The 23225-nt window shown below is 36.1% G+C and overlaps 1 protein-coding gene and 1 pseudogene across 3 annotated transcripts in view; both read right to left on the bottom strand.

The window, feature by feature from the left end:
* The window catches only part of PDE4B (phosphodiesterase 4B), a 778920-nt gene that overhangs the window by 516203 nt on the left and 239492 nt on the right, over nt 1-23225 (bottom strand). The gene's annotated exons all lie outside the window — the stretch shown is intronic.
* Nucleotides 14236-15152, bottom strand: LOC101413271 (14-3-3 protein zeta/delta pseudogene; annotated as a pseudogene).

Consider the following 23225-nt stretch of genomic DNA (forward strand, 5'->3'; position numbering starts at 1 on the left):
TTCCTTTTCCTGACTTATTGCACTACTAGCTAGCACTTCCAGTATGATATTGAATAAGAATGGTCAGACAGGACATCTTTGCCTTGTCCCTGATCTTAGGGGGAAAGTATTTAGTTTCTCACCATTAAATATGATGTTAGCTGTAGGTTTCTATAGAGATTCTTCAAGTTGAGGACATTCCCTTCAATTTCTAGTTTGCTGAGTGTTTCTATCATGAGTTAATGTTAGACATTGAAATGCTTATTCTGAATCAATTCCTAAGATCATATAATTTTTATTCTTTAGTCTGTATATGTAGTAGATTGCATTGATTGATTTTCAAGTGTTAAACCAGCCTTGCATACCTAGAATAAATCCTACTTGGTCATAGAGTACAATTCTTTATGTACTGTAAAGGGTAAATTCATGTATCAATTTGGCTAGATTATGACATCCAGTTGTTTGGGGAAGCAAGCACTGGCCTGATAGAGTGACAATACCTCATGAGTTTAAATAACTGGTCTGTTGTTACATCTACAGTCAATAAAGGAGATTGCCTTCAGCAATGAAAGAAATTTCATGCAATCAGTTGAAGACCTTAAAGGGAGAACTGAGGATTTCAAAAGTCAGAAAGAAGAATTTCTGTCTCTACCACAGCCAGTCTCCCTAGAGTTTTCAATATATATTTTAAAATAATCTAAATCTACCTTCACATGTAGTATAGATATCTTATAATAGGGTAGTCTCAGTTTCTCCCTCCTGTCCATTATGAAATTGCTATCATTCATTTCACTCACTGATATGCTATAGTCATGCAATACACTGTTGTTATTATAATTTTTAAAATATAACACTTAATGAGTTAATTTTTTTTTAGGTTCTGGGGCTGGGAATTGAACCCCAGACCTCATATGTGGGAAGCAAGAGCTCAACCACTGAGACACAATGGCTTCCCTGAGGGTTTTTTTTTTTTTCATTTATTTTGCTTGTTGTTTGTTTTTTGTTTTTCAGGAGGCACCAGGAACTGAACCAGGGACCTCCAGTAAGGGAGGTGGGTGCTCAACTGCTTGAGCCACATCCACTCCCAATATGTTATATCAGTTGATAATAGAAAATGAAACCACTTATTTTATCTTTATTTCTTTTCTGGTCCTCTTCCTTTCTTTATGTAGGTCCATGTTTCTTTCCTATATAATTTTCCTTCTCAGTGAAGTACTTTTAACATTTCATAAAGATTTGGCCTGCTGTTGATGAATTTTTTCTGTGTGTTTTGTTTGTTAGTTTGGTTTGGTTTTTGTCTTAGAAAGCCTTTATTTCTCAACTTTTTTTTACTGTTAAATTAATTTTTATTGAATATAATCCTTTACTAACAGATAATCTTCAGACTTTGTTTTTTGTACTTTCTATTATTAGAGAAGCTGTGGGTTTACAAAACAATCATGCATAACACAGAGGATTTCCATATATCACCCCACACCAACAAATTGCATTGTTGTGCAATATTTGTTATAAATAATGAAAGAACATCATCAAAATATTACTGCTAGCAATAGTCCATAGCTTACATTTGATATATATATCCCATAAATCACCCTATTATTAACACCATGTATTAGTATTGTATACTTGTTATAGTTCAGGAGAGAGTGTTCTCATATTTGAACTGTTAAATACAGTCCATCACCCACCATGGGGTTCACTATATTTTAAGGTCCCATGCCTTGTACACTCAGTGGCTCTCAGTTTCATCACAGAGTTAAGCTGTCATCACCTCAGTCAATCTTAGAATGTATTTCCTTACTCCAAAAGAAGAGACCCATACCCCTTAAACGTCTTTATTGTTGACCTTTAATAATGATACAGTAACTTCTTTGCCATTGTTCAAAAATATTACAATATTACTATAAACTATAGTCCGTAAGTTACATTACTTGTTTTTTTCCCATGTATCACCATATTCTTAACACCTTATAATAGCAACATATATTCATTATAAATGATAGAAAAGAGTCTTATGTATTTATATGATTAACAAAAAATACTCACCCCCCACTGACTTCATTATGTTATATAGTCCATGAATCATCCTTTAGGCTTCTTTCAATTGACATTTACATCCCTAGGCTACCCCTTTCAGCCACAATGACATTTATAAATCAGTAGCGGTAGTTATACTCACTATAATGTGTTACCATCAGTTCTTTCCATTTCCACACATTTACAATTGACCTTATTAAAAATTCTACATGCATTAAGCATCAGCTCCTCTTTCTCAATCCTCATTCTAATTCTTAGTAACCTATAGCCTAGTGTTTAACTCCATGAATTTACTCATCGTATTTTGTTCATTATTAGTGAGACTATACAATATTTGTCCTTTTGTGTCTGGCTTATTTCACTTAACATAATATCCTCAAGGTTCATCCATGTTGTCATATGCATCCAGATTTCATTTCTCCTTACAGCAAGATAGTATTTTATCATATGTATATACCACATTTTGTTTATGCATACATCATTTGATGGATTCTTGGGTTGTTTCCATTTTTTAACAATTGTGAATAATGCTGTTATGAACATTGATATGCAGATGTCTGCTCACATACCTGATTTCAGTTCTTCTGAATATATTCCTGTCAGTGAGATTGCTGGATCATAAAGCATTTCTGTATTTAGCTTCCTAATGAACCACCAAACTGTCTTGCACAGAGACAGCACCATTTGACATTCCCACCAACAGTGAAGTGTTCCTATTTCTCTCATCCTCTCTAGTACTGGTAAATTTTCTGGGTTTTTTTCAAAGTAATAGTCATTCTATAAGATGTGATGTGATATCACATTATAGTTGTGACCTACAATTACCTAGCTAGTGATGCTGAACATCTCTTCATGTGCTTTTTTGACTATTTGTATTTCCTCTTTAGAAAATGTCTATTCAAGTCTTTTGCCCATTTTTAATTGGGTTGCTTGTCTTTTTATCATTGAGTTATATGGTCTCTTTATATAACAAAGAAATCAAACCCTTATTGGATATGTAGTTTCCAAATATCGTCTCTCTTTGAATAGGCTGCCTTTTCACCTTTTTGACCAAGTCACTTGAAGCACAAAAGGATAAATGAGGAGGTCTCATTTATCTACTTTTGTTGTTGTTGCTCATGTTTGGGTTTAAGATTTAAGAAATCACCACCTACCACAAGTCTTGAAGATGATTTCCTACATTTTCTTTTAGATGTTTTATTGTTGTCACTTTAATATTTAGGTCCTTGATACACTTTGAGTTCATTTTGTTTAAGGTGTAAGATAGGGGTCTTCTTTCTTTCTTTTAGATATGGATATCCAGTTCTTTCACACCATTTGTTGAATAGACTGTTCTGACCTAGTTGGGAGGGTTTGACAGCCTTGTCAATCCATTGGTTAATAAGTCTATCTTTATATCAGTACCATGATATTTTTTTAGTTTAGTTTTGTTTTGCTTTTACCTATGTAGCTAAGTAATATGCTTTAAAATGAGGAAGTAAGAGTCCTCCAACTTCATTTTTATCTTTTAAGATATTTTTGGGTATTCAAGGCCCCTTGCCCTTCCAAATATATTTGACAATTAACTTTTCCATTTCTACAAAAGAGGCAGTTGGAATTTTTATTGGGATTGTGTTGAATAGGTAATCAATTTGCAAAGAGTTGACATCTTAATGATATTTAGTTTTACATTTCATGAGCATGGAATGTCCTTGCATTTATTTGGGACTTCCCTAGTTGCTCTTAGCAATATTTTGTAGTTTTCTGAATATATGCCCTAGGTTAAATTTGGTCCTAAATATTTGAAATTTTAGTAACTATTGTAAATGGAATTTTTTCTTGACTTCCTCCTTAGATTGCTCATTAGTAATCTACAGAACTTCTACTGGTTTTTGCATATTAATTTACTATCCTTTCTCTGCTGATCTCATTTATTGGCTCTAGTAGCTTTATAGTGGATTTTCTGGGATTTTCTAGGTATAGGGTTGTGGGAAACAAAGGCATGTTGTTTCCATGGAAGCAAGTTACTTTCTGACCACTGGGTCATGCTGTTCCTAGAGATATACGTGCAGGTGGCTAATCCCTCTGGGAGACATAACATTCCAGCAGAACCCAGACTTGATATCTCAAGTAACTTGGGCAACAAGATTAATGAGTATATTTGTTTCAATAATATACTAGAACATTATGAGCTTTGGTAACTATCTTATCCACTGTGCACTGTGTTATTTAGAATGAGGTAATGGGAATAGTTAGCTAGAATAGTTGCTGGTTCTCACAATTGCTTGGGGTATATAAAGAAGTCCCTGAAATTAATCAACTTGTCTGATGAGCTTGAGAAATCAATGCTCTCAGATCCCCTGATCCTAATCTCTCTTTGTCTTTCATTCCCGATACCCTCAGGTCCATCGACTCTGACATAGGGTATATCATCAGTGTATAGGGAAAGTTTTGCTACTTCTTTTCATATATAGGTGCCTTTTATTTCTTTTTCTTGCCTAATTGCTCTAGCTAGAACACCTAGAAGAATACTGAATAACAGTGGTGATAGCTTGGTCCCAATCTCAGTGGGAAAGTTTTCAGTCTTTCACCATTGAGTACAATACTAGCTGTGGGTTTTTCATATATGTACTTTACCATGTTTAGAAAGTTTCATTCTATTCCTATCTTTTGCAGAGTTTTTAATCAAGAAAGTATGCTGTAGACTTCTGGGAAGATGACAGATTAGAAAGACATATGATTCTCCTCTCTATCAGAAAAATAGCTAAAGGACAGGCACAAACAGCCTAGAAAAAAAAAAGTTTTATGCTTTTGTACACCAGGAGAAGGCTGGACACCAACCAGAAGAGAGAGTGGCACAGAAAAATAATCTCGATGGAAAGGCCTTGAATAGAAGCTGCAGTTGTGCCCACTGACACCCTTCCCCCACTCTATGAGTAGAGAATTTTTAATTCTTTGGCCTTGGGCTGGAGGCCATAGATAGAGGGGGCCACAGGGATCTACCTTCCCAGGAAACAGGAGACAGAGGGACACAGCATAAGGCTGATTCAGCTTTTGGCCAACAGATTTTGTCTTCTGTGTCCCATGAACCCTTCCAGGCTGTGAAGAGCTGCATCATTGTTTGCCCTAGGAGATAGCATGGAATTAAAGAGATCCAACCTTCTTAATCACCCTCCCTACTGACTGGGACTGGTTGTGACACAGAAGGGAGTGGAATTATTTCCTACCTAGGTAGAAATATTTCCTACCCAGGTAGAAAATTTGAATTGCAAGGCTCTGAATAGCCTCCAGGCAAGATCCTTCAACACACTGTTGTGGTCAGACAGTCAGTCAGTGGTCGGTTGATGTTGCAACAAACACATTCTGACCAGGCTTTGAACTGAGAGGGCTGCTAAAGGGCACCATCAGCTAGTGGACCAAAGAAGTGCATGTGAACAAATTAAGAGTGAAAAAGTAAGAGAGGCTTTTTTCCAGTCTTTTCATCCTCTCTCCCCAAGGTCCTTCGAATTGGGTCTGCAACCCATTACTGTGTCCATGGTCCATATTTGAGCAACTAACAGGGACACTCCTAAAGACCTAGAACAGTTTGAACAAAAATCAAAGAATGGCAGTAACACACAGCCTTAATGCCACTAAACCCTTATGAAAGAGAGAGAAATTGGTCATCATAGTAAACTCACCAGCACAATCATATGCCTATACATCAGCAAAAAATTACAAGGCACACTAAGAAAGTAGAAGAAATGGCCCAAGGAAAACAATATATAAAAGCCCTAGATGAGAAACCGGATTTGGGACAACTAATCAACAAATTCATACAAATTTCCAAAATCAAATTAATGAGTTGAAAGACAATATGGCTAAAGAGATAAAAGACATCAAAGAGACACTGAGTGAACTCAAAGAAGAATTTGAAAATCTGAATAGAAAAATAACAGAGCTCAAGGGAATGAAAGACACAATAAGTGGGATCAAAAATATATTAAAAGAAAATATATATATATACTAAAGGAATACAACTGCAGAATCAAAATGATAGAAGAAATAATAATTGATACAGAAGAAACAAATTGAAGAGAGAGAAAAGAGAGAAAATAGTGGGAAAAAATTGAGCAGAGAATCAGGGAGTTGAAGATAACACAAAGTGTAACAATTTACATGTCATGGGAGTTCTAAATGGAGAAGACAGACCCTTGTCTGTATCTGAGTATCTGAGGAAATAATGGCTGAAATTTTCCCAACTCTCATGAACAAACTGAATTTATGTGCCCAAGAAGCACAGCATACCCCAACCATAATAAATCCAAATAGACCTACTCTTAGACACATACTACTAGGAATGTCAAATGTCAAAGATAAAGAGAAATTCTGAGGACAGCAAGGGAGAAGCAAACCATGACATACAAGGGACACCCAGTAAGAATAAGTGCAGAGTTCTCATCAGTAACCGTGGAGGTGAGTAGACAATGGTATGATAAAATTAGGATATTGAAAGAGAAAAACTGTCAGCCAAAAATTCTTTATCCAGTAAAACTGTCCTTCAAATAGGAAAGTGAGCTTAAAATATTCACAAACAGAAACCAAGAGAGTTTGGAAAAATGAATCTGCCTTTTCAGGAAGTACTAAAAGGAGCCTTGTAGCCCAAAAGAAAAGGATAGGGCAGAGAGAGAATTGGAGGACAGTGCAGACAAGAATAGCAGAAAGGATAACCAAAAGAATAAAAACACAGATGAAAACAAGGTATGACATATGAAAAACAAAGAATAAAATGGTGGAAGCAAATAATGCATTTACAGTAATATCATCGAATGTGAATGGATTAAACTCCTCAATCAAAAGATATAGGTGACAGAATGGATAAAAAAAAACAAAAAACAACAAACAAAAAAAAACCTATGAGCCATCCATATGCTGCCTACAGGGATGCACCATAGACACAGAGACACAAACCAGTGAAACATAAAAGGATGGAAAAAGATACTCAATGCAACATTACTAAAAAAGAATAGAGGTAGCCATACTAATATTGGAAAAAAAACAGGCTTTAAGTGCAAAAAAAAGTTACAAGAGATACAGAAGGCCATTATATATTAATAAAAGGGACAATACACCAGGAAGAAATAACATTCATAAATACCTATGCACCTAACCAAGGTGCCCCAAAATACATGAGGCAAACTCAGGCAAAACTTAACGGAGAAATACGCAGCTCTGCAGTCATAGTTGGAGACTTCAACACACTACTAACATCATTAAACATAACAACGTGACAGAAGATGGACAAGGAAACAGAAATTGAATATGATAAAAAAGCTAGACCTAAAAGACATATAGAGAACATTGCATCAAAAATCAGTACATTATACATCCTTCTCAAGTGCTCATGGATCTTTCTCCAGGATAGATCACATGCTAGATCACAAGACAGGTCTCAATGAATATAAAAAGACTAATTATACAAAGCACCTTTCAGATCATAATGGAATGAAAATGGAAATCAATAATACTTTGGAAAGGGGAAAATTCGCAAATGTGTGGAGGCTGAACAACACATGCCTAAACAATCAGTGAGTCAAAAAAGAAATTGTAAGTGAAATTAATAAACATATTAAAACAAATGAAAACCAGAACATACTTATCAAAACTTATGCAATACAGAGATGGCAGTCCTGAGAGTGAAATTTAACAAACTACTTCCAAAGCAAGCAGAAGGAAAGAAATAATAAGGATTAGAGCAGAAATAAATGAAATTGAGAACAAAAAACAATAAAGAAAATCAACAAAACCAAAAACTGGTTCTTTGAAAAGATGAATAAAATTGACAAGTCTTTAGCTAGACTAACAAAGGAAAAAAGAAAGTAGATGCAAATAATAAAATCAGAAATGAAAGGGGGTAAGTTACAACTGACCCCACAGAAATAAAAGGATCATAGGAGGATATTATGAGAAACTATGCCAACAAACTAGACAACCTAGATGAAATGGACAAATTCCTAGAAATGTACAAACAAGCTACATTGGCTCTACACAAATACGAGAACTCAACAAACAAATCGCACTTAAGATTAAATCAGTCATTCAAAAATCTCCTAAGGAAAGTCCAGAACCACATGGCTTCATAGGTGAATTCTACCAAGCATTTTGAGAAGAATTAACACCAATCTTGTTTAAAATCTTCCAAAAAATTGAAGAGAAGGGAAAATTACCCAATACATTTTATGACGTCAAAATCACTGTAATACCAAAGCCAGATAAAGATACTACAAGAAAAGAAGTATCTACAGATCAATCTTTCTAATGAACATAGGATGCAAAAATTCTCAACAAAATATTTATGAATACAAAAAAAATACTTGCCAACAAAATCCAACAACATATCAAGAGAATTATACACCATGACCCAGTGGGATTTATCCTTGGTATGCAAGGGTGGTTCAACATAAGAAAATCAATTAACATAATACACCATATTGACAAATTGAAGGATAAAAACACCTGATCACCTTGATTGATGCAGAAAAGTCTTGCAACAAAATCCAGCATCCTTTCTTGATAAAAAACACTTCAAAAGATTAGAAGGAAAATTCCTCAATATGATAAAGGGCATATATGACAAACCCATGGCCAACATTGTACTCAAGGGGGAAAGGCTGCAACCTTTCCCTCTAAGATCAGGAACAAGACAAGGATGTCCACTGTCACCACTGTTATTCATCATTGTGCTAGAAGTTCTAGTAAAAGCAATTAGAAAAGAAAAACAATAAAAGGCATCCAAATAGGAAAAGAGGAATTAAAACTCTCATTTTTCACAGATTACATAAACCTAAATTTAGAAAAATTCTGAAATGTCTATGACAAAGCTACTGGAGCTAATAAATGAGTTCAGCAAAGTGGCAGGATACAAGATCACACAAAAATCAGTAATGTTTCTGTACACTAATATTGAACAATCTGAGGACAAAATCAGGGAAAAAATTTCACTTACTACAGCAACAAAAAGGCTCAAATACCTAGGAATCAATTTAACCAAAGAAGCAGAGGACCTATATTCAGAAAACTGCAAAACAATACTGAAAGAAATAAAAGAAATCCTAAACAAATGGAAAGACATTCCATGTTCATGAATTGGAAGACTAAATATCATGAAGATATCAACCTATCCAAACTGATTTATAGATTCAATACAATACCAATCAAAATTCCAACAGCCTACTTTACAGAAATAGAAAAGACAACTGCCAAATTTATTTCGAAGGAAGAGTTCACCCAAGTAGCCAAAAGCATTCTGAAAATGAAGAGAAATATGAGAGGACTTTCACTACCTGATCCTAAAACCTAGTACAAAGCTACAGTGGTCAAAACAGCATGGTACTTGCATAAAGATAGATACATGGATCAGCAGAATAGAATGAGAGTCCAGAAATAAACCCTCATCTCTACAGTCAACTGATTTTTGACAAACCTACCAAGCCCCGGTTAACAGGACAAAACAGTCTCTGCAACAAATAGTGCTGGGAGAACTGGAAATCTATAACCAAAATAATGAAAGGGGGTCCCTACCTCACTCTCAGTAAAAGAATCAACTCAAAATGGATCAAAGACCTAAATATAAAAAAACAGGACCATAAAAGTATTAGGAGAAAATATAGGGGAACATCTTCAAGATCTTGTGGTAAGTGGTGATTTCTTAGATCTTATACCTAAAACCTGAGAAACAAAAGAAAAGGAAGATAAATGGAACCTCCTTAAAATTAAACACTTTTACAGCTCAAAGGACTTTATCAAAAGGGTGAAAAGGCAGCCAACTCAATGGGAGAAAATATTTGAAAATTACATATTCAATAAGGGCTAAATATCCATGCTATATAAAGAGAGGCTACAACTCAACAATAAAAAGACAAATGACCAGATTTAAAAATGGGCAGAAGACTTGAATAGACATTTCCCCGAAGAAGAAATATAAATGGTAAAAAAAAAAACCACATGAAAAAAATATTCAACATCACTAGCAACTAGGGAAATGCAAATCAAACCTCAATGAAATATCATTTCACAACTGTTATTAGAATGGCCACTATTAAAAAGACAGAAAACTGCAAGTGTTGGAGAGGATATGGAGAGATAGGACACTTATTTACTGTTGGTTAGAATATAGAATCATGCAGCCATTGTGGAGGACTGTTTGGCAGTTCCTAAGGAAGTTCAATATAGATTTTCCACGTGACCTGGCAGTACCACTGCTAGGTATATAACAAAAAGAACTGGGAGCACTGACAGGCATCTACACACCGATGTTCCTAGCAGTGTTATTCACAATTGCCAAAAGATGGAAACAACCCAAGTGTGCAACAACTGATGGATTAAAAAAACTGTGGTTTATACACATGTTGGAATATTATGCAGCTGTAAGAAGAAATGAAGTTATGAAGCATATGACAACATGGATGAACCTGGAGGACATTATATTGAATGAAGCAAGCCAGACACAAAAGGACAAATACTGTATGATGGTGCTATTATAGAGTTAATTAAAATATGGGTCACCAGAAAATAGAATTAGGGTAGAGAATGGAAAGCTGCGGGTTAATCTGTGCAAAATTGGTAAAAAGGCTGTTAATCTTTGGAAATGAATAGAAAACATGAAATTACAAGAGTATGACTAGCAGTGCTATTGTATGAGTATGATAGTGGTTAAAAGGGAAAGTCTAAGGTCATGTATACTACTAGAAAGAAAGCTTAGAAATGTAATATAGTAATATACAGCCCGTAAAACCTCATGTGAAATATGAATATGGGTAATATTGCATATATAAGACTTTTTCTTTGAAACTGAACAAATGTGTGTTACTGTTACAAGATGTTAATATGAGGCAAAAACAAAACATTATGCTAAATGAAAGAAACCAGACACAAAGTACTACATAGTATATGATTCCATTTATATAAAATGTAAATATAAACAATTTATAAAGATGAAATTAGATTAGTGGTTACGTAGAGCTGGGGAATGATAGAGGGATTCAGATGTGACTGCTAAGGGTTGCTAAGGGTTGTGGGATTTTTTTTTTTTTTTTAGTAATGAAACTGTTCTAAAATTTGTTGTGATGAGTGCATAACACTGTGATTATACATTAATTGTACACTTGGGACAGATTGCATGGTATGTGAATATATCTCAATAAAACTTTTTTTAAAGTATGCTATATTTTGTCAGATACCTTTTCTGCATTGAGGTGATCACCTGATTGATTTCTCTTCTTCAATTTGTTAATGTAGTGTATTAACTGGTTGATTTTCTTGTATTGAACCACCCTGGCATACTGGGATAAAACTCATTTGATTGTGAGGTACAATTCTTTTAATGTGCCCTTGGATTTGATTTGCAAGTATTTTGTTGAGGATTTTTGCAACTATATTCATTAGAGAAATTGGTGTGTAATTTTTTTTGGTAGCATCCTTATCTGGTTTGGTATTAGGGTGATGTGGGCTTCATAGAATAAGTTTGGTAGAGTTGCCTCCTGTTTTTGGAAGAGTTTGAGCAAGATTAGTGTTAAAACTTCTTTGAGTGAATAAAAGAAGTCACCTGTGAGACAATCTTGTCCTGGGCGTTTCATTTTGGGGAGGTTTAGGATGACTCTTTCAATCTCTTTACTTGTGATTGGTTTGCTGAGGTCTTCTGTTTCTTCTAGGATCAGTGTAGTTTGTTCATGTGTTTCTAGGAATATTCCATTTCATCAAGTTGTCTGTTTTGGTGACACACAGTTGTTCATAGCATTCTCTTATGGTCTCTTTTATTTATTTGGGGTCAATAGCAATGCCCCCCTCCCATTTCTGATTTTAATTATTTGCACTTTCTCTTTGCTCTGTCAGTCTAACTAAGGTTTTGTCAATTTTGCTGATCTCGAAGCACCAACTTTTGGTTTTGGTGATTTTCCCTATTGCTTGGTTTTTATTTTGTTCTCAATTTCATTTATTTCTGCTCTAATATTTGCTATTTATTTCTTCTGCTTGTTTTTGGATTAGTCTTCTGTTCTTTTCCTAGTTCCTCCAGGTGTGCAGTTTGGTCTTTGTCTTCAATGTTCTTCTTTTATAATAAGCTGAGGACTATAAATTTCCCTCTCAGCAATGCCTTCACAGCATCCCGCAGGTTTTTTTTTTTTTTTTTCTCCTCTTTGAAAAAAAGACCCCAAGGCCTTCATTGCACTTTTATTTGAATGTAATACTTGGAACAAATTTCCAAAAGGGCCAATATTTCCCAATTTATCTGAGGTCATAATAGAACATCAACAAAACAGTTTTTGGGATTTCAGTTGCTCACTCTTATCATTAAGACTCACTGCCTACCATCATCAATATTTATTGAGCATTTACAATGTACTAGGCACAATAGAACATACAGAAAACATTGTCCCTGCTCTTGAGGAGCTTACATTCTAAAAGAAAAAAAAAATACACCTCTTTTAAAATGGTATTTCTGTTTGGTGTTTTCTGCAAGATACTGAGGAAATAGTCTGTAGGGTGAACTTTGGGTATAACTTAGTCCCATCTTTATTTAGAGAATAGAGGAAGAGAAAGGATTTAAAGTCAGACAATGAGAGACCATTCAAGATATTAGTAGGGCTTAAAGGGAGATAGGTAAACACAACCTCATCAACTAAGGAGAGGATTGCTGCGGTAAAGAGGATGAGGGAAATAGTTTGTGGGATGCAAGCAAAAGAAGTAGGGTAGTTTCTTAGACATTGAGTGGAGCCAGAAAGTTCATGCGGCCTTTTTCCAAGTACATGGCCACCGAGAAGGAATGGTTAGTGACAAGACAGAAGGTTAAAAAAAGGAAGGTAATCCTTTGCACCTGACAAATAGAATAAAGGATCAAAATCGAAGGCAGGCTACAAGAGTATCAAGATATTCTTAAAAACCAAAAGTGGAAGCACAAAACTTACAGTTAATGCTACCCAACATTCATGATGGGCCAAGAACATTGTGGCTTGTGGCTTCCTAAGTTAGAAAATGCCATATACCAAAAATTTTTAAATGGAATGCATTACTTTTATCCAATTGAGAGCTCCCCCCCCCCCAATAGAAATGGATCTGGGGCGGGGGGGGGGGTGGAGAAGGAGGGTGGGAAAGGAGAATGGGACATGGTTGGGAACAGTAGTTATACATGAGTAGTATTTTTGTCGCTATGATAAACTTTGTATTTAAACTTGGTAAAAGCCCATTAGCTGCCAAAAGGGAATAAGGAATAAATTTCCAAAAATGTACAATTTCTTTTAGAGAAGTTTCAAAACCAAAAGACTAATTTACATGAAAAGCTGTACAGAAAGTAGTTGAAAAGTCCATTCATAAAACTTTTATTCCACTTACATCAACTTAATACACATATTCTTAACAATTATGCTTGGATTGTTCATGAAAATTTCATAAGACATTAAATAAAGCTAGCCATCATCAAGTTATTTCCCTGTTAACTATTTTTACAGCACATGCATGTTAGGCAAGTATCAAAAAGAAAAAAATCACAAAAGCAAAAAACCTAAAAAATGTTTAAATACATGGGTTTTTTTGTTTTACTGCTGTGCTTGATACACATGAAGTAATGGATATCAAGCAACTCATTTTTACTGCATCGTTACTTGTACATTTGTTCTTAGGTTGCCTAAAACATTTAAATACAAATAAAATGAGTGTAGCAAAAATAATGAAAGCAACAGCAGGTAACTTTACAAATAATGGAATGTGAACCGTTTCTGCCCTTCTCCAGAGTAAATTGGGTTGCAACTTTGTCTAAAAGGAACACTTCTGCAGCTGTAGTCAAAGGTGTGCACACTGAGATTGTGTATTCCATAGATACACATGGTTCGACATGTAATATCCATGGGATATCTATTTCTACCACAGCCCTGAAAGTGCTACAAACCTTAAAAGTACCCACAATAACTACACTGTGACTGGAACCAATTATCCCTTTTACCCCCCACCAGGACAAACCAATATGTAGGCAGTTTTCTTTGCTTAGACATGGAAGCAGTTTTAACACTGGCCTTTGTGAAGTCACAATGTACCCAAAGTACTAAGCCAAACACTGATAACTTGTATAAAAATTCCACATCCTCATATTGGCCACCTCAAGATGAAAACAGATAATTCCCTAAATGTTAACTGGCTCTACTCCCCTAATATTAAACATAAAAACCACATGGGAAATACAGAAATTCCAACAGAAGTAACATAAACCTGTCATAAATCGTAAACAAAAAACTATTTGTGGGACAGCATGGATGACAAATGGTCTACTGTGTAAATTTTAGAATGAGGCAGACAAAGTTGGAAGGTCGGTTAATTTTCCCCTCCTTCTCCTGCTTCAGCTTCATCTCCTTGGGTATCTGATGTCCACAATATCAAGTTGTCTCTCAGTAATTGCATTATTAGCATGCTGTCTTTGTATGACTCTTCACTTAATGTATCAAGTTCAGCAATGGCTTCATCAAAAGCTGTCTTTGCAAGAGAGCAGGCTTTCTCCGGGGAGTTCAGAATCTCATAATAGAACACAGAAAAGTTAAGGGCCAGACCCAATCTGATAGGATGCGTTGGTTGCATTTCCTTTTTGCTGATTTCAAATGCTTCTTGGTATGCTTGTTGTGACTGATCCACAATCCCTTTCTTGTCATCACCAGCAGCAACCTCAGCCAAGTAACGATAGTAGTCTCCTTTCATTTTCAAATAGAAGACTTTGCTCTCTGCTTGTGAGGCATTGGGGATCAAGAACTTTTCCAAGAAGAGACAGAACATCATTGCAGATATCTCTTAGCTCAGTCTCAATTTTCTCTCTATATTCTCAAGCCATCTGCTGTTTTTTCTCAGCACCTTCTGTCTTTTGCTCAATACTTGAGACGACCCTCCAAGATGACCTACGAGCTCCTACAACATTTTTATAAGCAACGGAGAGAAGATTCCTCTCCTCATTGGATAATTCAGCTCCTTGCTCAGTTACAGACTTCATGCAGGCTGCCATGTCATCATATCACTCAGCCTGCTTGGCCAGTTTGGCCTTCTGTACCAGCTCATTTTTATCCATGACTGGATGTTCTGTGTCCGGAGTAGGTGGCCACGGACAGACGGGGCTCAGCAGTCTCTCCATCCTACAGGTTTTGATAAGCTGTATTCTCTTTTCATTCATTTCAAGGTATTTACTAATTTCTCTTGCAATTACTTCTTTGACCCATTGATTAATTAAAAGTGTATGGTTTCAAGAGGATATTATGCAGCTGCAAGAAGAAATGAAGTCATGACTACATGGACGAACCTGGAGGACATTACTTTGAGTGACGCAAACTAGACTCAAAAGGACAAATAGTATATGATTGCACTATTATGAACTACATATATTATGTAAACTCACAGAGTTAGTAATTAGAATATAGATCATCAGAAAATAAAAGGAGAGGAGAGGATAGAAAGCTGAGGGTTAATTTGGCAGAACTGGGGAAAAAGTTGTTTATACAACTTTGAAAATGAATAGAAATGGTGAAAGCACAGCACAGTGTTTGTAACTAGCAGAGCTATTATTGGGGTATGATAGTGATTGAAAGGAAAAGTCTAAGGACATGTCTATTACAAGAAGGAAAGCTAAAAATTGTAACATGGGATTGTATAACATAGTGAAACCTCATATGAAATATGAATATGGGTAATATTGCATATATAAAATGTTTTTTACAAAATATAAATACAAATCAACTAGAGAGACAGAAACAATAGCTGCTATGCATAGAAGGGGAAGTATAGAGAGATTGAGAGGTGATGAGTTTTTGGTTTTTTGTCTATTTATTATTATTATTGGAATAAGGAAAATGCTCTAGTAATGATTGAAGTGATGAATACACAACTATGTGATTATACTAAATACACTGTACACTTTTGATGAACTTACGTTTATTAATATGTTTCAATAAAATTGATTTGTTAAAAAAGTATGCTGTTTAATCTCCATATCTTTGTGAATTTTCCATTTTTCCACCTGTTATTGCTTTCCAGCTTCATTACATCATCATCAAAGAAACTGCTTTGTATAATTTCAATATTCTTAAATTGATTGAGCCCTGCTTATGATCCAATATATGGTCTAAATTGGAGAAAGATCCATGAACACTTGAGAAGAATATATATTCTGCTGTTTGGGGGTATAATGTTTTATATTTGTCTGTTAGGTTTTGTTCATTTATCTTATTATTCAAGTTCTCTGTTTCCTTATTGATCCTCTTTCCAGTTGTTCTATACAATGATGAGAGTGGTCTATTGAAGTGCCTAACAATTATTGTCAAGAGGGAGCTATTTTTCCCTTCAGTTTTACCAGGGTGTGCCTCATGTAATTTGGAGTACCCAGGTTGGGTGCATAAATATTTATTATTGTCATTTCTTCTTGATGAATTGCCCCTTTTATCAATATATAATGATCTTCTTTGTCTATTAGAACAGTTTTGCATTTGAAATCTATTTTGTCCAATATTAGTGTAGTTACTTTAGCTCTATTTTGGTTACTCTTTGTGTGGAATATCATTTTCCAAACTTCACTTTCAACCTATTTGTGTCCTTGCTTCTAAGGTGTGTCTCTTATATACAGCATACAGATGGCTCCTTTTTTTTCATCCATTCTGCCAGTCTGTGTCTTTTAAATAGGGAGGAAAATGTAAACGACCTGGAGTTGGGGAAAAACCCAATTACCGAGGTCAATTATGGCTTTAGTAAAGTATTATTCCCTGTAAAGTAGACCTTAAAGGAGAATAGCCTGGTTTTAGTTCAAAATAGTTCCTTTTTATGTTCCCCTGCCAGAACCATGAGAATATCATTCTTGGATCTTCACCACGATAAACTGGTAACATTCCTGGAGGTAAAGCCCATAAAAGTGTGGGGGTTCCCTACGAATGCAGCTTCTAGAATTCTTTAACTTTTCTAGTCTACATTAAGCCTCTGGAAATTCTTCAAAATTATCATTTAAGTGTTTCTAACAATTTATATTTCTGGTGACTTCTGTTCTAAATAAGCAGAATCTCAGCTGTATTCATCCATCTTTCTAAATTCCAGGGTAGCAATTAGCTGTCTAAAAGATCCAAGAAAATTTTGTTATTTTCAGTTTGTTCAGCTTTTCTCTTGCTTTAAATATGAGAGTGATGCCTTCCTGGCTCTTGACAGGGCTGAAGCCAAAAGCCACCTCATTCATTTTTTGCAATATGTATATTTTTTATATAATTGCTAAGGTTTTTTTAAGACTCACTTATATTTACTTTATTTATTTATTCCCCCCCGCCCCAACCCTTATTGTTTGCACTCACTGTCTGCTCTCAGCTTGCTGCAGTGGCATGGGTTGCCAGCCAGCTTGCCCTCAACAGGAGGCCCTGGGAATTGAACTCCGGCCTCCCACGTAAGAGATGGGAGCCCAATCGCTTGAGCCACACCCACTTCCCATCATTCATTTTTGTATTCTAAGTTTAAACTGAGTTCAGAACACAGTATCTGGGTAGATATGAAGAAAGCTGTTTTGTTAAGTCAAGGTTGAAGTTGTTGGGACACAAGGGAATGAAACCTGATCAAAGTTTATGTCTACACACTTTAGCACATATGTGAAGGGGTTGTGAGAGCTCCATCAAAAGTACAAAGACTAGGGAGACTTTGGCCAGAATCTGGTTCCAGAAAAGATGTGGGCTTTTGGTGCAAGCAACTGTTAGTTCATCTGGAATGCTAAAGATATTTCCTAAACAAGTATAAGCTGAAGCAAATATTTGACCAAAGGGAAAGGAGTGTTTGCACAGCATTGGCCAACATGCATTATGTTTGCAATATTTGCAAGGCATCTGAATGCCCCATGTTGTACATAGCACTGGTGAAAATCTAATTTAAAACTGTTGGTACCAAGCCTAGGTGGGAAGAAATAGACTGGCTTTCCCAATTTTATTCTCTATATAGGGCTAAGGAAAAACTGTAAAGTCAAACTTTGAATTCACATGGCTTATCCAAAGTCATAAAGATGAAAAATACTAAAATATTTACTGGGTGGGTTTTAAAGTTATACAACTTTACAGTTTTTCCATAATTATGGGTGGACATTCACTTCAGAAAAATGTAGGTAGATATGTCTTGCTTATATAGTGGATGTTTTTATCAAATATGGAACTCAGTTACTTAGGAATACGTTAAATAAACAAATGCCTGTATCAAATAAAAAAAAAACATACAAGAAAAGAAATCCAAATGTAATGCATGTAGGCTATATGTACTAAAGAATAGAAGATACTAAAATAAGAATCATATGAAACTATTGCAAACTCAGATGCTCCTTTTTTGAAAGAGAGATGAAACAGTAAAGGCATATGTCTCTGTTACAGAAAATAAGCAAATATATTACTCAAAGCACGGAACATTCAAATACTGAGAAGAAAGAGTGTCTGCAGAAAAGTAAGTCAAAGAAATGGGTCCTAGCTTCAGAAATATGAATAAAAGATTCAATTCTAGAATGCTCTACATGTATTCCATAGCTGAAACAAACTTGGGGTAAAAGGGCCTAAAAACTCCATAGCAAATAGTTATGAAATATTTTTGGTAATAGGGGTCTAGGTTATCTCAACTAACCCTTTGCTTTACCAAAAAAAAAAAAAAAAAGGAAAAGGAAAAGTATTGCCTCATCTCCTTAATATCATCAAAGAGGTGATAAGTTAGGAAGGAAAGAGCAAGTCAAAAATCTAAGGGAAAGTTTCTTACCAGAGCTACATGATAAACACCAAAGTCACTTATGCTCTGAGGATATTTGCTGCAGAGAACAAATATGAACACTGATGTGTGGATAAAATGTCCCTACAAGGACATATTCAAGTCCTAACACCAGGTCCTATGGATGTGAAGTCATTTGGAAACCAGATCTTTGAAGATCTTATTAAGATAAGGCCAAACTGAATGAGGGTGGGCCTAAATCCACTATGACTAGAGTCCTTATAAGCAGAGCAAATTTGGACACAATCCAGAATAGGAACCAGAAGGAGACAGGTGGCCTTATGACAGAGGCAGAGATTGAGTTAGGGACTGCCATCAAGCCACCGTAAGAATGCTACAGATTTTAGAGAAAACATGACCTGCTGACACCTCAAGCCTCCAAAATGCAAGATAATAAATTCCCATTGCTTAAGCCAATTAGTCTATTGCATTTTTATGGCAGCCTTAGCAATCTAAGATAATTGGTTTCCGGGGATTGAGAGTCAAAAGAGATTGCAATCCAAGCCCAGCTATGGCCATTATGAAGTGTCCAAAAGGAGAGCCTCCCCACATTAAACTGGGGTTCAAAGTAGGGAAGAGCAATGAGCAGACAAACAAGCTGACACAATGAGCAGGGAGTGGATGTGGCTCAAGCATTTAGGCACCCACCTCCCAGGTCTGGTTCCCAGTGTTTCCTAGAGAAAATGAGAAGATAATGAACAGACACAGCAAGGAGACACAACGAGCAGACAACAAGCAGACACAATGAGCAGACAGCAAGCAGTAACAATGAGCAGACAGACAAGGGAGCCATTTGGGAGGGGGGGGAGGGAGTAAAGGTAAAATAGAAGTAAAACTGCCCCTGCATTGCACACCCAGGAGACTACAAGAAGGGAAGTCCTGGAAGAGGGTAAATTCTGTACTTTGCTCAAACTAGATCCTTCCCTTATTAATCTAAATAGGCTTTGTTGTTTTAATGATTTCCCAGTACTTTTTTATGTTTTTATTGAAGTATGACCTAAAGTACACAGATCTCCAGTGAATGACTTAATGACACCCAAATAAAACCACCAAGGAGAGAAGCCCACATCTTGTAATTCAAGCAGGGTGAAAAATCTTCAATTGTTATGACTATAATCCAGCATATATGGTTAAGAAAGCCTCAAACCAGTCTAGAAAGTCATCAATACGTCTAAAGACCTGGTAGAATCAAATGAAAATTCTCAGTAGTGAAGGATTCCTTCTTCTTCTGCATTAAATTTTTCCCACAAATAATTTCTCAATGATAATAAACAGCACAGTAAATAGAAAGTCAATCACATCTCAGAAACATAATCTTGAGGAAAGAAGCCAGGCACAAAAGAGTGAATATTGTGTGATTTCATTTATATAAAGTAAAAAAAAAAAAAGACAATACTAATCAATGTTGTTAGAAGTCAGGAGGAGGTAATGACTGGAAAGGGACATAAGAAGGGTGTGTGAGATATTAGAAAAGTTCTGATCTTGAGTTGAATGCTGGTTATGTCATTGTGTCCAGTTTCTGAAACTTTATCAAGCTGCACCCTTATGATGTATGTATGTATGTGTGTGTGTGTGTGTATTATTTTCTGTATGTAGATTACACTTTCAAAATTCTTTTTTAAAAAGGATGAGCGGAACCAGCAGAAACAAGAGAGAATAGAAACAGACGCAAAGAAAATCAGATATCAAAGGAGCAAAGGTGTACAATAATTTTTTCTCACCATGTTTAAAGAAAATTTTTAAAGTTTGAAATATCCACATCGCAGTCAGTAGACTCAAAACTGGTGTGCAATGATCCTCACTTCTTAGTATTCTTTTCCTCATTCAATGTCCCCTTCTAGTGTGTGGCCTACACCAAATGAATAGAACATGACAAAATGATGGGATGTCACTTCCAAGATTAAGTCATAAAAATACTTTAACTTTTGTCTTACTCACCCTCTATTGGTCTCTCCCTCTCAAAGCTCTTGCTCTAGGGGAAGCAATGTGCCATGTTATGAGTAGCCCTATGGAAAGGCCAAGGGGACAAGAAAAAGATCTTTCTAGTCAACTGGCAGAAAGAACTGCAAGCCTGTCAGCAACCATGTGAGTGATTTTGGAAGAAGATTCGCCCATCCAATAAAGCCTTGAGATAACTGGAGTTCCACCCAAAACTTGATTCCCAACCTTATTTGAGACCCTAAGTCAGTGGTATCTAGCCAGGCCACAACTAGATTCCTGACACACAAAAACTGTCAGAGGATAATTTTTTCTTATTTTAAGGCACTAAGTTTTGAGGCTGTTTGTAACACAGCAATAGATAGATAATTTATATGGGGAATAGGGAATTGTATAAAGTTACCTAGTGTATTTGAAAAATAAGTGAATAATAAAAACTACCATAATCACAATTTTAAAACTATATGTAATAGATTTAACAGCAAATTAGATATAGTTGAAGAGAGAATTAGCAAAATGGAAGACATTTGGAGCTACCAGAAGAGGAGAGAGTTATCCTGCAGCCCCAGGAAGAGAGATGAGATATTCACCTGATAGTTTATAGCTGACCTTGTGAAGAGAACAGAGCAGCTGAGCCAAAAAAGAAATGAGTCCTGGGAAGAGAGATGAGGCCTAAGCCAGCCTACAGCTGAGATCAGAAGAAGCTGGGCCCACAGAGCCTTAAGAGGGAAAAGTAAGGCTGAACACTTGCAGACGTCACCTACCATCTTACTTCAACACATGGCAACAGAGTTTGGTAAGGGAGTAACCATGAGTTGGACTCTTTAGGGTCTTGTAACTGTAAGCTTTTAGCCCAAGTACATACACTTTATAAAAGCCAACAGATTTCTGATACTTTGCATTAGCACCCCTTTAGCTGACTAACACAGACCTCTTTATCAAAAGGAAAGGTTAAGATGAAGAGGTTAGGACGGTTAAAAATTTTTTTAAGATACTTAGATTACACAAAATGTCACACACAAAAATATAAGGGATTCCCATATGCCCCACTTCCTACACCTCCCACTTTTCCCCACATCAACAACTTCTTTCATTAGTGTGGTACATTTATTGCAATTGATGAACACATTTGGAGCATTGCCACTAAGTTTGGATTATAGTTTACATTGTAGTTTACACTCTCTCCCACTCAATTCTGCAGGTTATGGCAGGATATATAATGCCCTGTATCAGTCATTGCAATGTCATTCTGGACAATTCCGAGTCCCAAAAATGCCCCCATATTACACCTCTTTTTCCCTTCCCTGCCTTCAGCACCTCCAGTGGTCACTGTCTCCATATCAATGATATAATTTCTTGCATTGCTAGAATACTAATAAGTCTATAGTAGAATACCAGTAAGTCCACTCTAGTCCATATTTTATTCCCCAATCCTGAGAGTTCTGGGATGGTGATGCCCACTTCACCTCTAATTGAGAGGGGGCCTTGATCCCATATGGCTGATGAATGGGACTCACTTGCTTGCAGTTGTAGACTCTCTCAGTTTCTTGGTACGGTGGCTGTTCATCCTCACATCCTTGTTAGTTGTCCTGGATTAGTCCAATGAATTTGAGGGTAGGTGCTGCAATTCTGATGAGGCCCAGGGCCCAGCTGGCACATGGACAGCCCAAAGATTCAAGTCTCTTGGACTTATCCCTACCAACTCCAGCACCAACTACAGGTTCAAATAGAAGGGACAGAAGATTCATGTGGAGAGAAATCACATCTGAGTCCAACTCTGTCACACTCAGGAGCACAAACTCCAAAGGAGGGCCCACTGGCAAGGCACCCAATTCTAGAGCTATCTGCCATGACCCTAGGACCGGGATGTTTCGAGAGCCCAAGAAGGGTAAATTTGACTCTTTAAATTCTTTGAGCTTTAATTTATAAAGCAGGAAAATTTTAATTCAGACTTTATTTTCTTTGGATTTTAATTTCTTTGAATATTAATTTTTTTCCAGGAATTTTTTAATTTTATGGAGTTTTATTCAATTTTGAAGGAATCTTTATTGCTGACACTTTATGATTGAAGTGTCTATGCATTTTATAATTAGAGAGTCTTTGTGATGCCATCTGATGCCTTTTCAGAACATATGACTGTATATTTTTGACAGTATGGCTAGACACAATTTGGAAAGGTAGATAGATTTCAGAGTATATTCAGCTTTGTACTCAAGGTGGCCCTTGGAATTAATTTTATTAATGGACTATGTTGATCCATTTCATAGCCTTTGTGGGCAAAATCTATAGCTTACCAGTGGTCCTAAGAGGATACTCAAAAAAGCTGTGGTTGCTACTGGGGGAACAACCTCATAAGATGGCAGTAAATCCATCCTGGCAGATTCCTGATCTTTTGCCTTAAAATAAGACATATCCCTACTGTGACCTTAGACTTACAGGTGAACCTCATGGTGTAAGAGGAAAAAAGTTGGATAATATCCACTCTCTGATGTGTCTTCCAAGTGTCAGGAATACCACTAGCATAAAATTCC

The sequence above is a fragment of the Dasypus novemcinctus genome, chromosome 9, assembly GCF_030445035.2.
Source record: "Dasypus novemcinctus isolate mDasNov1 chromosome 9, mDasNov1.1.hap2, whole genome shotgun sequence".
Lineage (NCBI taxonomy): Eukaryota > Metazoa > Chordata > Mammalia > Cingulata > Dasypodidae > Dasypus > Dasypus novemcinctus.